Source organism: Phalangium opilio, unplaced genomic scaffold (genome assembly GCF_054372755.1).
Source record: "Phalangium opilio isolate 3A_F unplaced genomic scaffold, DU_Popi_V2 ptg000014l_1, whole genome shotgun sequence".
Lineage (NCBI taxonomy): Eukaryota > Metazoa > Arthropoda > Arachnida > Opiliones > Phalangiidae > Phalangium > Phalangium opilio.
The window spans coordinates 3212487-3228360 of record NW_028324149.1 but is presented as its reverse complement, the minus strand read 5'-3'; the positions used below and the strand labels follow the sequence as shown (position 1 = coordinate 3228360).

Sequence of the window (15874 nt, the reverse complement as noted above, 5' to 3'; positions counted from 1 at the left end):
GTAACCCGTCATCATTATTTCAACCCTATTCATTATAACGTTTATTTTAAAAGCCTAGTAGATAAGTTACGCTTTAATATACAGGGTGTTTGTGAAAAGTCCATCAATAATGAAAGGGCGTATTTATTGGGCCATTTTGAGTCGAAAATGTTCTATGACATTTTGCCGTCCGAGCCACGGTTTTCGAGTTATGATTTGAATATTTTAGGGATGACCCCTTCATTAAATTAGCGCTGTCTTTCAATTTCTTAATTAAATTTAAGGGGTCATCCGTAAATTACTCCAATCATAACTTGAAAACAGTGGCCCGAACGGAAAAATGTCATAGAACATTTCCGACTCAAAATGGCCCAATAAATACGCCCTTTCATTATTGATGGACCTTTCACAAACACCCTGTATACGCTAGTAATTATACTTCCTTGTCAAGTTTGAAAGCGAATAACAATTAGGCGGGTTTAGGTGTAATTAGAGGACGCCACGTGTCCACGTGCTCCAGTTTTCCCACCAACCCGGTTATTACCCACCCCCTTTCCATATGAAGAACAAACGCACTTGCCACGTGGTTTTGAATAAGTTAGATAATATTGACACATATGAATAGTATAACGAGTTGCCATGGAAATGTTACATAGTTCACTCATTGTTTAACGACGCTGATTTAAATCCGTTTAATTAGGATTATATTAAATCACATTTAGGTAGGTTATATAAGAATATTATCATTTTGGGATGACCCTTAATATTCTGGAAATAGCCTTTGTGGCTCATCTTTTGTAGATCTACGAAATTTAAATACTAAATACACTGCATGAACTTGGGGAAAAAGGAGTTGTACGTGAATTGGAAAAGGAAATCATCGCGTTGTAGGATATTCTAAAGGATTTCTCTAGACTGTTCGCGATTAAAGGTTGAATAGAGATAAAGTATTTAAGAATACGTTCGTACGACGTCGACTTTCATTTCAAAAGGAGTATTCTTTGTTAAAGGGGTAGCTGCGAATAGAAGTACAAGAAGGAAAATGGATAATGATACGTCTCGTTAAAACGTCAGGCAAAGCGAACACATTTTCTAGACAGCCTTTCCGAGATTCGGGGTTTTTAGGTAAAGAAGAAAAAAATTTAAGAAGAAATAAGATTTTTCTTTTAGGAAGAAATGGCGGCTCAAGACTAGCCTAGCCTACCACGAGGATGAATAGGGCTTTCCAGTTGCTTCTTACGCATATCAGCCACGATAACTTGATTTTATGAATTACGTCTTCGCCTATTTACGCGGGAAAACAAAGTGAGAGTCTCTCTTTGTACCGATAACATAGGCATTAAGCCTTGGCAATCCCTTCTATACTTAGACGTAATGGCTCGCATTCGTCACAACGTCACGATTGATACCCATCAAATCAAACCCTAATAAAAGTCGAAGCTATTCGCTGCCACGCACCGGAAAGTGAGATTAGTCGATGCACTATTGAAAATATCTTTCCGGTCCTCCTGTTCTAGCCTAAAAGGCTAAAACACCAATTTGCCCCCTCTATTGGTAACCCTCTCCCAACCCTTTCGTTATCAGCGAGAGACTGTCTCGGGCGCGCGCTGCAAATTTAAATATTTAAACAACGATTAATAAAGAGCAATTTCACGGACAAAGACATAAATATAATCGAGAGGGCGAGCGCCAAAAGGGGTTTCGGTTCAGTTGCATAAACAAAGACAAATAGAAATTAACAGAAAGTGAGAAAAGATCTTTGCCTTTTGAGGCTTTGAGTCAACGAGGGAGAAACGTACAAATATCCCGCGCACTCTTTTAAATTCTATATATACTCTTGATAGATGGGATTATCCTTCCGCTCCCTCATGCAAAATAAAGAGAAAGCAATCGAAAGCGATCTACGAAAATAGAGGATGTACAATCATTCTATTTTTCACCCTCGTAAGTCAACCCAGAGCTAAAATTCCACAGTAGTAACTAAACTGCGAATGGATACCTAACACAAACTCACTATAAATATAAAAGTAGTTCGGTACCCTCAAAATGAGTTAGACTATAGTCCCGTACCAATACAATCAAAGTTAGTCCTAAATGGTCATGGTTTTCGGTGAATCACGCAATTTTGGGGGGTGGGGGTGCGTGGTTTCTAAAGAGAAGTGGTGTCAAGGGAAGGGGATCACGTGATTGGATATGGAATAGTCCCGGGAAAGGGAAGGGTTCCCAGAAGTTTCCGGTTGGCGGAACAAGGAGGATTTATATTAGGGGTGATATTTTGAAACCAATATCCTATTATATAAAAAAGGACTTGGTTTGCCCAAGCCTAAAAAACAAAACGATAAGAGTTTTTTCCAGTTGACTGAAGCGCGGATATTTTATTTTTCTATATAATTTTAAAGACAATCCGTATTTTACTACTCTTTAGAATTTAATTCAATCTCCTGATTTTACTGGTAATGGATTTATTTCCTATAAATTAATTGAAATAAAAAATTACTTATCTCAGATTTTTCAGGACAAAATTTTACGAAAATGGAATTGTTGAAAAATCTGAGATAAGTAATTTTTTATTTCAATTAATTTATAGGAAATAAATCCATTACCAGTAAAATCAGGAGATTGAATTAAATTCTAAAGAGTAGTAAAATACGGATTGTCTTTAAAATTATATAGAAAAATAAAATATCCGCGCTTCAGTCAACTGGAAAAAACTCTTATCGTTTTGTTTTTTAGGCTTGGGCAAACCAAGTCCTTTTTTATATAATATCTGTTCCTTCAGTCTGCATTTGTTTTAATCTATTATAAAACAATTTTTTGCCTGAAATGCGAAATTTTTCACTTCTAGGACGAGGTTAAAAATGGTTCTACACTTCTACTAATTCTTATAAGATACGGCTCACAATTCGTTTTAGAACCCGAGCTTAATAGTCAACTTCAAAACCAACATCCTGCCACGATTTTTAAACTATCAAATCCGTATCTTTTACAGTCCACTCTACGATTACAATTATCCATGACATTGCGTTCACTGCCCTTGTACGTTTACAGTGAGTGGCACCGTGGCCAGTTGTTTTAATAAAAATACCTAGGCCACAGGTCCAGTTTTAAAAAAAAATCCTTATTTCCAACACTGATCCATCTATCCTTATGCCTTACTGAAGGCTACAGTGAAATATCCATGAAGCGTAAGCTTCTATTATAAATCCATGGCCTAAGTAAGGCAACTTAAGCCTTGGTCGAAACTAACATCTAAAATATAAATTAAAAAGGTATCTTAAGTATATAATTTCAACCGAGACACATAATTAAACGAAAAATAGACCCGCCAAAGAAATTTTTAATAAATATAGTGTTATATTTATTGAAAAATATCAAGTTAAAGTTTCAAGGCGGTGAAAGGGCAAATTAGCGTCGTCTACTGTAGAGTAATGAACAATTAGCGTCGTCTGCTGTAGAATAATCTTTTGAGGTACTTACATTTTTAATTAAATTAACATACTTAGACTTAATTAATTTTGATGAAACTTGAAAAAGGCACACCTTGAATAGTTACTTGTTAATTTGAAAGTATTCCGAAACGTAACTTCGCTTTAGTTTTTAAATGATTCGATGTACAGGAGCACCAAAAACCCCATGTTATTCCTATGGGAAAATCGGCGAAAATCTGTGAATTTTCATTTAACATTACGGGAGGGTGTGGGATCTTATCTAGAAGGGCCTACCGGCCCTCTAGAATAGGGCCGCTTTACACTGAGCATTTGTAATTTTATTTTATTTATTTAATTTTTTTTTTTTTTTTTCTGTATGGTTCTCTTTATTGTTGTCTCGTGTTGTCCCGGTAACCACCACATATAGGCTTGCCTCTGTGGTTGCCAGCGAATTATTTTTGCGAAATAAATATTATTATTATTATTATTATTATGATGTTTAGCGTGGTAAACATTTCTACAGGGGCTATGGAAAATTAAGTAGAGATGCCACAGCCTGGATGTTGGCTTTCCATTGAGGATTCATTTTAAGTAAAAATTCAAAACTGACTGACCTATAATCAACACCCAGTTCAAACCCAAATTAAAATTACTTTACACTATAGCGTTAATTTGCAGGGACTAAAATTTAATTATTTCAAGTAGTAGCTGCGTACTATGGAAAGACTTAACTCTGAAACAGTTATAAGCGTATTAGATGGACACATCGGGGAGTAACCAAGTTGATTCAACGTTAATTTCAACCTTATACTTGTTGATTTCTAAAGCCTATAGACGAACTTTATGCTAAATAAACTATTGAATGTACCCTTGCTTCGTCTCCATCAACGGAGGGCAACTTAACTGTTACCCAGTTTCAGCTCCAACTATCCACATCCTCCTAGCAACTGTTAAACTCGAGCATCGCGCTGAATATGGTCGCGTTAGTTTAATTTATAAAAGCGAGATAGCTACTATATAAGAATCGGGGAAAATCGGGTAAAGAAAGGGGTCTCCCCCCCCCCCAACCCGGTCTATATTCTATCTTCAGTGTTTGCTAGCTGCTAGGGTGACGGCCTGGCCAGGGTTGTTAATTGAACGTGTGGCGAGGCAACGATAAGAACACAATGCGTAGACGAGTAAAGGCTATTTTCTATCAGGACCCACTGACTTGGGCACATACAGGGTGTTCTATAAAATGGGACGGTAATTATAGAAGTGAAGTACAAAGGGATATAGTTCCATGGGCAACTTTGAGGCGAAAATATATAACTTCTATGACCTATTTTGTTCTAACAAGGGACATCTTAAAGATTAAGAAATCATTGTCTTTCACTGTTTCTTACTTAATTTTAAGGAGGCATCGATGAAACACTTCAATAACAACTTGATTGGGGGACGTCCATTGTGGCAAAATGTCCAAAGAAGTTATTGATTGCCCAAGGAGTCATGTCCCACTGTACTTTGGTCCCATAATTACTCTCCCTTTTTGGAATACCCTGTATAGGATGATAAAGCCATATAGAAATAGGACTGGGGTGATTTTTATGGGGTTAGGCTATAGCAATCCCTTCTATTTTCATTCGACTAAAGACCTCTACGTTATTAGGCGAACGCGGAGAGTGTTGGTAGGTTGGTGCGCGCGGGGGGATTGGATTGGGATTCCGAACGAACCCAACTGATCGAAGGGTTCCGTTCCTTTAGTTTCAGCTGCTGGTGGAATTACGTATCGTTTTTCCCAACAAAATCGACTCACCATCAAAAGGGACGCTTACAAACCTTAAGGCATCGCGCTCGAAAAAAAGGTCAAAACTACAAGGAACTCTGGGTAAAGATTCATCTTGGCCAAAATATTACTAAGCCTAATGCGAAGCTAACACCGTGATAAAGGTGGCAACAAAACAAACCCATATCTGGGACCGAATTATGTCACCCTCTCTTTAAAAACTGAGGTTAACTCGTTTACTTCCGTATATTCAACTTGACACTATACCAGCTAGCTAATCTTTCAGCCCGATAGAGGGGGGGCTAGAGAAAAGAAAATTCCCCCGTAATGGCGTTGAGGGAGTCGAATTAAGCTCGTATATGGAGCAAAGAGTGAGTTAGGATTTAAGGCTGAACCGTCCCTTGGTCCATGTACGTACCTCAGTGCATTGTGGGTATACGAACCAATATAAACTGAATGACCTTAAGAGTCTAGACACCTTCATAGACGTTATCGTAATAAGAATAATCATCGTGTACTAGTAAATCGGGGATATCAATATAAACATCGAGCTGTTATCCTACCAGCCTTCAATAGGCATTTAATTTTAAAAATTAAAGGTCTGAAGCGTATTAAATTGAACCTATCCCTTTCGCTGCCACCCAGAACAAATTGGTCCCATAAGGCAAAGGCTAAGTAAGATAACTTTTCAACTTGGGACTTTACAATTAGAAAATCTGGTTGATATTAGTAGATTGGATGGTGAAGGTATAACCGTAACTTTGCCTTAGGATCCTCGATTTTTTAGCTTTTAACAGTTTTGCGTTATTTCAAATGATCTTGATATACTAGATCCCATATGTTATGCTTTTTACAATCGTTTGCCCAAAAAGGAAAACCTTAGCTATATTTTCTCTGCTTTAATCAACTAGTCTCTAATTTATTTTGTATTTCTTTGTACCAGTGTTTTCGTTGTTGTCTCAAATAGAATACAATTAAGCTAGTACTCAAATCTCCAAATTAACTTCCGAAAACTGCGTGACAAAAATTTTAATGACACCTTCAAGTGTTTTTAATATATTTTCTTTAAGTCAAAGCCCACAACGCCATACGTACTTCGAAGAAAATTAATTATTAACGCTATTTTACGTATTAAAAGTCCTGGAACAAATTTGCTTCGGGAATTTTTGAAGCTAATTTAAATAGTCAGCTAGGCTCATTTCCCGCGACTAATAACATCAACAACAATAATAATAATAATAATAATAATAATAATAATAATAATAATAATAATAATAATAATAATAAGGCCTCTATGAGTTATTGAGGCGTGTAAACAGGCAACTAGAAAAATGTCATTTTACCCCAAATTAAAGTCATCGCGCGCGCCCGAAAGCGGGCTTTCACCTCCATCCTTCTTTACCCCGTTTTCCCGCCTTTTATCCGGTTTGTCACGAGCGAATTCCCGCCAAAAGTTACAACGCGTAAACGATTAAAGACGAAGTAAAGCTATAACTAAAGAATCAGTTGGAATTTCCAGCACGTGCCAAACTTAAATCGAATGATTTCATTTAGATAGAGACGTATGGGGGGCTCTAGCTTTGGTCGTGTTGCAATTTCAATCCGAACTGATTGTAGTACAACTTTCCCGGAGCTAATATAGACTTTTCTGTTTTATAATCTAGTTCAACTCCAAAGGAAGGTTAAGAAGACACTACAGTAGAGTTGTAAACAAATGTGAATTGTACTTTCTACAGAATAATGAACTAACTGAAAAATATATAAATTTCTTATTTCAAACTCTCCATGCAGTTGGTACGTTCAAGTTTTGAGTTCTTCTTTCTCAGCTTTCTTAGGACCCTATTTCTTAAACTCTCTAAAATATTTTCGGGGGAAAGCGAATTGGAAGGAACGTCTTAAGACGTCGACGTTAATTAGGTACCGCGAGTTGTTCAAAAGGCTAACTTAACTTGGAAGAATAGTGGCGTGTAATTACAATGCTTAAAGGACCTTGGATCCATTTTGAATACATTCCGTTCTTACAGGAACGAAATTTCACGATATTCGTGGGATAAATGAATATTTTATCTAAAATTAAAATAAGAAAATCGCTTACCCAAATGATGAATCTTGAAGAGTCAAGGGGTCCCGGGTCAAAGTTGAAACGCGCGCACTATGAGAGTTCGGGAACCGAGGATTAACACTTTATAATCCTTTAGCTGCTGAGCTGGAGTAAATTTTGATTGGTGTTCCACGAGTGTCTTGTTCTTTCTTTCTTTCCTAAAAACTGAGGAGTCACTTTTCAGGGGTCAAAGTTGAAACACGCGCAATGAGAGTTCGGATACGAGAAACCAAATTCTGTTCTTTCTTTCTTTCTTCCCTAAGCAATTTTAACGCAATTGTTATAATTATTATTGCCATAAACAGAATAGCATTCCAGTATATTATAAACTGGAATACTATTTAAAAAGTAATTTAAAATTAATTTTCAATCGCAATTAATCCATAAAGTTAGCTGTGGCCTACTACTAGGCCTACGTCAAATGCGCCCTCGTGCACCCCGTGAGACTCACCTTTGCACCCATCCAGGGTAATTGCCACAGTTAAGTAGTGGCTACGCGCTTTTCACCGATATATGCGCAGCCATATTGGAAAATGGCGGATGGAACGAGCAACCAACAGATCCTACATGACCGGAAAATATTTTACAACAATTTTAAAGGTAGCTTTACACGAACTATACGCGGCCATTAACTTTCTATACTAGTTATCGTTAAATCTTTGAAGTTACATCATTTTAGAAATGAAACGGGACGATTTTGTAGCCGTTACGGGGAGAAAGTACGCCATTTAAAAGTCGCTTTTATTGAATACAAAATTCCCTTTAATGGACTTTTCGTTTCGATCGACTCCGTCCTATCCGTAATTGGATCCCAGAAGTATACTGTACAAGTATACGCAATAACCTATATCATTTTACACCACTACGAAAGACTGGATTCGGTTTCTAAACCACATCTTCCGTTGCAAAGATAAAATTGTTATACAGTATGGCACGTGGGGGAATTGAATAAATTGATTTTGTAGATGGCATAGTTGAGGAACATAGTAAAATTCGTAAAAAGCAATTCCTCCCGAAACGTTTATACTTTAAAAATAATTATAATCGTAAATAGAAATTTTCCTTAAATTTCAGGTGAATCAGGTACAACTTAAGCCTTTAATTCGCTAGATACATGGGGGAAAACCCGACCCTCGGCCACCCCAACTATTAAATTTGATACGAGTCTAACCCCCGAGTCGAAATTTCGTATCACGAGCCATTTCTCGATCGCAGTTTCGCATTTCCCCAAATGAATATTATATAGCCCGGATTTTCTATTGAAACTTATCCCTAGTTCTGATCAACTATTTCAATATAAATGTCGTCATTCGCTCGTGCAGTCTTTGTATTTCATTTCGATATTAAGCTTACTAAAGGGGGCGGTGAGATGGCCCAGGTTTTTGATAGAAAAGGTCGATTCTAAAGCCAATGTATCTATAATAAAGTTGAATTTCCGTTTTTGGGGTTTTTTTTTTCTCTTTTTACCTTAGATATAGAATAGAAATCGGATAAATTCTCGGGAAAGGGAATCCACGGAATATAAAGAAAGAACGTATGGGGAAAAGGAGAAAGCTCTGGTCACGAAAATCGACGTCTAAACGTTTCGCAACGCCACGTTCATGGACTACAAATGATAGCTGCTGTGAAAAATCTTTAACCCCTTGTCTTTTGGATATCTTACGGGGGTACCTATCGGTGTCCGTCTTTCTGCGCTTGGACCAACGATGGATACGGGCAATAGAGTGGTACTGAGAGGGGATGAGCTAAATTGTATGGCATAAGCTGACCAGGTGTGACGTCACGAGAAAGTTCGTAGAAGCAGACTACACGCTGGTGTTTTAGAGAGGATTTACACCGTCGGGTGCGTGGTTTTAAGCTTCGTCTGCTAGGATTTGAATGCGTTTTAACATTTGGGTTTCTGTAACCTAAACATATGGATAAAATTAAACCGAAAACTAACCTAACCAAACCTAAAATCTCACATTCTAAATTAGCCTTAAGAGTCTGCATGGGGCTAAGGAATGTTTAAACATACGAAACTCTGGTGTTAAGGCAAGTATTAGTTAGGGAAGGCAATGATGGGTGATCTAAAAATACTATTAAAATTCCTCGCCCCATGGGACGGAGTTTCTCGGTTATGCAGTTTCCGAAAATATTTTTTTCTTAGGACACTGGCATGACAAAATTTTATTGAAGTTAACATTCAGCTCTACTGTGAAACTAGTCTTTAGCGCATTAAACGCGTATATATTACTCGTCGCAAATTCAAACTGGGATTAGATAAAAGTATCTGGCGGCATCAGCTACCGTATCGAATTGTAAAAAGCATTTCCTTGCCAACTTCCGCTTTGTCGAGTTTTCCGAAAAGATTCGATATATGTAGCGTCATAACCCTGTATCGAGTAAGTATCAGACTGCCATAGGTGTTTATTGAGGTCACGTTAAAGAGAGTGCAGCGCCATCTTCGTTTTAAAAGTTAACTGTTCTTCAAATCGGAACCAAATAGAGGCATGACCTACTGCGATGATTTATCTTAGAGTAGGCTATCATGGTTTCTGTCTATGGAAAAATCCACCACCATAGGAGACGCCTCTCTACACTTTCATAAAAGACGCGCGCTAATGCCCTTTGACGCGTACTTACGAAAAGTATTACAGGTTTATGGTACCGTTATTTCAAAGAATTTAGGATCTAGCTTTCTACAAAGTGTCTTCAAATCAGCCTGTCAGGGTTGCTACACTCTACCGTAGTCGTTTCCTACAAACCATAGGGATTATTTTGCAAAATACAACGACTATTCCTGGACTTAATAAATTAAATAAATAAATAAAAGCCTGAAAAATGAGATCGGAGCAATTTCGAAATATGTTCTTTCCAATTTTTAAGCGAGTGACATTTATTTGTCACTGGAATTTTTGGACTTCACCAGGAAGGGTAGCGACCCTCTTTCAAAATGTGTTTCGAATGGGGGTAGTAGTAGTGGAACGAGAGGTATTTTTACATGAAAAGAACGAAGTTGAAATGAAAAGAGAGTTTTGGTAATGCAGTCGCCATTATATATCTAAAAATACGCTTCTTTTTTTGGGCGATTTTAAAAGGGTTTCAGTCGAGTCCAAAGAAGCCAGCTAGCGAGCAAGAGAGAGAGAGAAAGAGGGTTTCCCTTGGGCTAATGGAAGTCCAGAGCTTTTCTTCTGCCGCCCATTTCGAGACGCGGGATCTCACGTCAAATCAGAAGTAAATAAAAGTTCAATAGAAGTAAAGAACTTTAAAACAAATTTAATTTTAACGTAACTAACAAAAGGAATTACCTCTATTTGTCAGCCATTTTCCAAGATGGAAACCTATTGGAACGAATCGTACTAGTTAAACTATATAGTTTCAGTTTCCTATGTAATAGTATTTGGGTTTTAGGCTTGACATTCGATGCTCAATCAAGCGAGACTTTTACTTCAATTGATCTACATCCATTACGATCCAAGATCGCTCTGGAAAAATTTCCCGTCAAAAGACGCTCTAAAATATCGGCACGTGTTTAGGAGAAAATTACTCGCTGTTTTCGCGAAAACCAAAAGACAGAAAGGATTTTGGGGAAGGGGGGGCGAACTGCTATCAGTTTGTCATCAATTTGGCAAAGATTCCCGCTGGAATATATGTTTTATATAAAACCCACAAAATATCACCGAAGTTCCACCTTGGAAGGAAGAAGACAAGCTCGAGAGAGCTCTTTAATTCAAACCGAGAGCGGTTTCGCAGTTGCCTTTGATAGTATCATACTATCATTTCAATTCCAACCTTAAACAGAATGTACTAAAAAGATCATACTCAAGAACCCATATTAGACCCGAGAAAGTTCAAGATAGCTAGGAAGCCAACACAAATCTTCCTTACGTTGCTATAACGTTATAGACTTATAGAAATAAACTTAGGACGTCACTAAACGCGTCTCTGTCAACAAGCTACGTGTAAAATTGCCTTTGGATCCGCGAACCCTCTGGAGACTATCCAGAGTACATCACTCAAAGGGAGTTTATTGGCTAACAGCCCAATTGCTACGTAGGTTTTTTAAAACATTTTGAAAACAGTCGAGTCAAGGAAGGAAGGGCCGCACCACCCTCTCAATTCCACTCTGTCTCCCAGGGATCAACTCGGCAAAAATCTAATAACATTTGGGCCATCAAAACCTTACCAAGAATGTTTTCTTTAACAGTCAGCTATAAGAGGGTCGGGAATTTAAACTATAAACGATCTAATATCCCGTAAAAATGGTTCCCCCAAAAGTTATCTCTGGAACAACAAGATCTCCAGTACAGATAAAACCCTTATAGACCCGCTGATGCTTACCATTTCAGTGTGTATCTACGTTTTGTTGACACCAAAAGAAACCAAACTGTTAAAGAGAAAATTCAAAAGAAATCAATGAAAATCACGTGTATCGATGGTTTGTCTTGACCTTCGTAACCCCGAGGTCAAAACGCATCTACTAGAAATCATTTTCAAGCCAGATGACCTCAAACCAAAAGTATATAGATATAAAAACAAAAAATACACTTCGTTGAAAGTTGCTCGCGCCCCGTGTAATATGAGAAGCCCCCCTCTATCCAAGAATAATGTAGACTCCCCTCTGCGTATGATTACCTTTCCAACCAATGAAATGGCTCATGATGGTAGCTCTAGTACCGAAAAATAACATTTGAATCGTCTGCATCATGTATACTACTTTCTATAAACCTATGACGTCAAGAAGCTCTTCCCTGATTGGTTAGTTCCTGCAGTAGTTTGTTTCTCAGTTTACATGCTTACACATTGTTAATGAAGTGCATATTTTGTTTTTATATCTATACACTTTTGCTCAAACCAACAATCAAAAGAATACAGAAATCCCAAGGATACAATATATTAAATAATTTCAATAATATTTCAAAAACGTTATAGTAGTGCCATCTGTTAAAAGCGGATATTTAATACCACTTAAAATTACTTTTTCTTCCCCCCAGACGTTCTTATATAATAATAATAATCAATTTTATTCAGGGGGGAAAAAGGTTATGGGTGCTTTCTACGGTTTATACCTTGGGGCTTAAAATCGTTAATGCATTTTCGAGGGTCCTCATTCATCCTTAAGGTAATGGATTTTTTAGTTAAACTAAAAATTTGATGAAAAAAATTCAAAAATAATAAGAAGAGTTGAAAAAAAAAAACTTGAGATTACAATATCCGTAAGATTTTAATTTCCGTTTTAATGGAAACTTGAGTAGGCCTACTTAAAATAAACTGGCCCTAAGACGAATTCCCGCCTTTGAAACGCCGCGGAATATTGAAAAGTGTTACATTGTAGCACGCAAAACAAATCTGCATTGTAAACAACCCTAAATAACTATAAGTAAAACCTGGCAAATGAATAAAACATTGGTAAACCTTGTAAAAATAAGAGTGGACTGCCTAGAAAAATTGAAGAAAGAATTTTAGGGAAAAAAACTGAAAATATGTTTGTATACGCGTTCTTAAAAAGTCTGCTAAAAAGAAGGCCATAGCAGCAGTCTTATGCAGCAGCGTATTCTAATAATTCTGTTAGCAAAACATCTTTTTGTAAATTCAGGGTTGCGTTGGTTGCCGAACGGGACGGAAACATCCGCCAATAAAAAGATCTACATAAACATTACACGTTGAACACTCTCATCGTAAATATGTCTTCAAGAGTCCCTTCTATAAATATTCCTGCCTCCGACAATCATAAAAAAGAAACTAAAAATATACTGGGATGCGATACAAAAAGGCCGCACGTCTTCAAAGAGAATAAGTACTTATTACATGTACACGCGTAAACATCCCCCCTTTTTCTTAAACGCGTTGTTTGCTCAAGTCTTTACTTCTCGAAAGTGTGACAAATATTTACGATATATTTTGCGATAAACTAATTAATTAAATCAATTATTAAATATTTTCTAATCAACAGATTATTTTTTGGGCGAAGAGAAATTTCAAAAGAAGAGTTAAATTATGAGAACTTTATTATAGCACGATTGCCTCTTTCAAACAGTCTAAAGACAATGTTTTTACCTCGCGAAAATTAGTGGAAGATGCTGAGGGATGAAAGAAGTTCAAGAGCGAGGAAAGGGATAAGGTGTGATGTCGATAAACTTTTGTATTTCGAGAAGGTCCTTTTATATACCAGGTAGGTCTACACTATAGGTAACGCTGGAGGGTTTAGGCACGATTTCGTAATATGTTATACAATAGGCGTATTAGCCGGTCCAACGACTTCTAAAACCCCAAAGATCCAAACCCTCCTTTACAGAACGTAAATTGTAATAGAAAAAAAAATAAGGTGTCTCTCTAACCCCAAATAGACTTCTTCGATTAAAATAGTTTCTATTAATTTTTAACTTGGCGCATTTACAGCCAAAGGTAACCGTGAAGTGGCGCCGAGGCTGGGGCGAAATGGTCCAAAGAGGAGTTGCGCCACGGTGTTCAAATAAGAGTTCATGGAAGGTTGACTCTAGCTGTGGTGGATTCGTTGGGTTTTATGGACTAGAAACCTTTGATAAGACCAGCGTTGCAAAGGCTTAAGGGGGAATCGAAACGAGTACTCGTTTTACGGTGAAGTTTTTACGTTTTAGTCGCGTATAGATAGGAGTGGACGACGTTATGGACTATTTTTCAAACACGCGTGTTCGCATTACCTGACTTGCCAAGCGTCTTACCATATTTAGTCTACGTATTTCTCTCGGACCCATCTTGTTCTAGAAACCATACTTTTCTATTTAACCTTAAACTAAATAACTTACCGTTTCAAGGTGGTAGAACTTTCTGGCAAATTATAGGACAAAACGAAATGTCAGGATGGGCATAAAACACAGCAGGGTCTGTATCGCGTTCATTGATTTTTAAGTGGAACAAGCGAGGCTAACCCGACTAGTGTTCGAGACAAGAACCCTGATTGAAATACGAATGGGCGTGTCCTAAAACCGCGGGGAAAATCCCATCCTAACTCGGCAAAAGAGAGAGGTTAAAACAATTTCAACTATGGGTATACAACGAGAAAGTTTAAAATTTGGAAATATCTTTACTTTAGTATAGCGAGAAAAATATTTCAATTGCTAAGATATCGTGGTCAATTTCGGCGCATCTTTTAAAATTACGTATTTCTTAACCTCTCTAATCTACTAGAAAATTCTACATGGCACGCAGTTGGACTTTATTAGGGGGGAGTGTCAGAAATCTTTTCGGTTTGCAAGCACGATTTTGTTGGAAACGTTTCATGATGGTAGGACTGTCTTTTCTCCACTCTTCTCTTCCGGAAGATTTTGTCCAAGACAGACGATGATTTCTGTACTTCCCCCTTTGTCCCTACCCCTGTCCCTGTCCATCCTACGTTACTTAGTGTCTCAACAACGTAACTTCCCTTCCAGGACATATCTCAGAATCTAACCCTTAAAATTCGTTCATTAGCAAACTCAATCAACTTAATTCAGTCCCGAGTAAGTAAATAAAATCACGTGGGATATGCTAACAGCCAAACACTTTTCAATTCAAAGTTAGGCCCACCTGACTTTTCATCAAAGTAAAATAAGGTATTTTTGGGACTCCTAAGGAGTTAAAAGGACCCGTGTTTGATGCCGCGCATCATTTAGTTTACCATAATAATTCAAAGGGTTTTTGGCGGGATATCCCAAAGTAAGAGGAAGTCAATACTGGTACGGAGTTCTTTCAGCTCTAGACATCATTGAATGAATAGCACCAGCACCAGCACTCCAATTCGCTAATAAAGACTACGAAAGAGAACCCCCTGAAACCTCGTTTCCAAATAGCTTTGTTTATTTTCCGAGCGCGGGGTAACTAGGTTTAAAGAAAGAAAGAAAGGAGCTGCGCGGGAAAGTGCCCCTAGCGGATAAAAAGTTTTTATAGAAGTTTCTATAGAAGGGAGCCCGCCATTCCCCTAGCTTTCTGTGGAAATAATGAGCCCGGGATACTTCTAAAACGAGCTCTTATTGCATTAAGAGGACTTGTATGCTATCCTCTATTAAATTACCAGCTCTATACTGTTTCGCTAACTATGCCCCGTATAATACCGGGCAGAAAAAAACACCGATTTTATACTAGCGAAAGAACATACCTTGATGTAAAACGTCGAAATGGTTACGAGTATTACTTCCAGAACTAGTGGCTAGCTAGTAGCCTTCGTGCATTTCGCTAAGCCTAATTTGAAACTTAAAAATGCGTGAATAGTTGCGCAGACAGCTAATTTTCGTCCAACTGTACCCCCCTCTCCCTTTTGAACCTATTTTTTTCATTGACTATTTCACCGTTTTGAAGTAGTTTCCGGACCAAAATTAATTACACAATTCAAGCCCGAAACTTGTATTGGGCTATTAGGCTTAAAAATTTTATTTATTAAAAAATTTAATAAGTTTTAATCGAAATAAAATGTGTAAATTTAATCTAAGTTGACGAATTAATTGCGTTCAATTATTACCTCGAACTTGTTAAATACGAATTTTATTTAAAATAATGTTAATACGCGCATTAAAACTTGCATATTAACTCGCGAAACCACAACAGGCGCACATTTAGCCGCTCATATTTTGGTAGGATACCTAACCTATTCGGCCTCTTAAGTGA

General features: G+C 37.5%; 1 long non-coding RNA gene across 1 annotated transcript; it reads left to right on the top strand.

The window, feature by feature from the left end:
- Positions 1-405: 405 nt before the first annotated feature.
- Positions 406-1368, top strand: LOC149705115 (uncharacterized). The gene is made up of 3 exons (XR_016381444.1): positions 406-701; positions 758-910; positions 990-1368. It is a non-coding gene; the product is annotated as an uncharacterized LOC149705115 (long non-coding RNA).
- The last annotated feature ends 14506 nt before the right edge of the window (positions 1369-15874 follow it).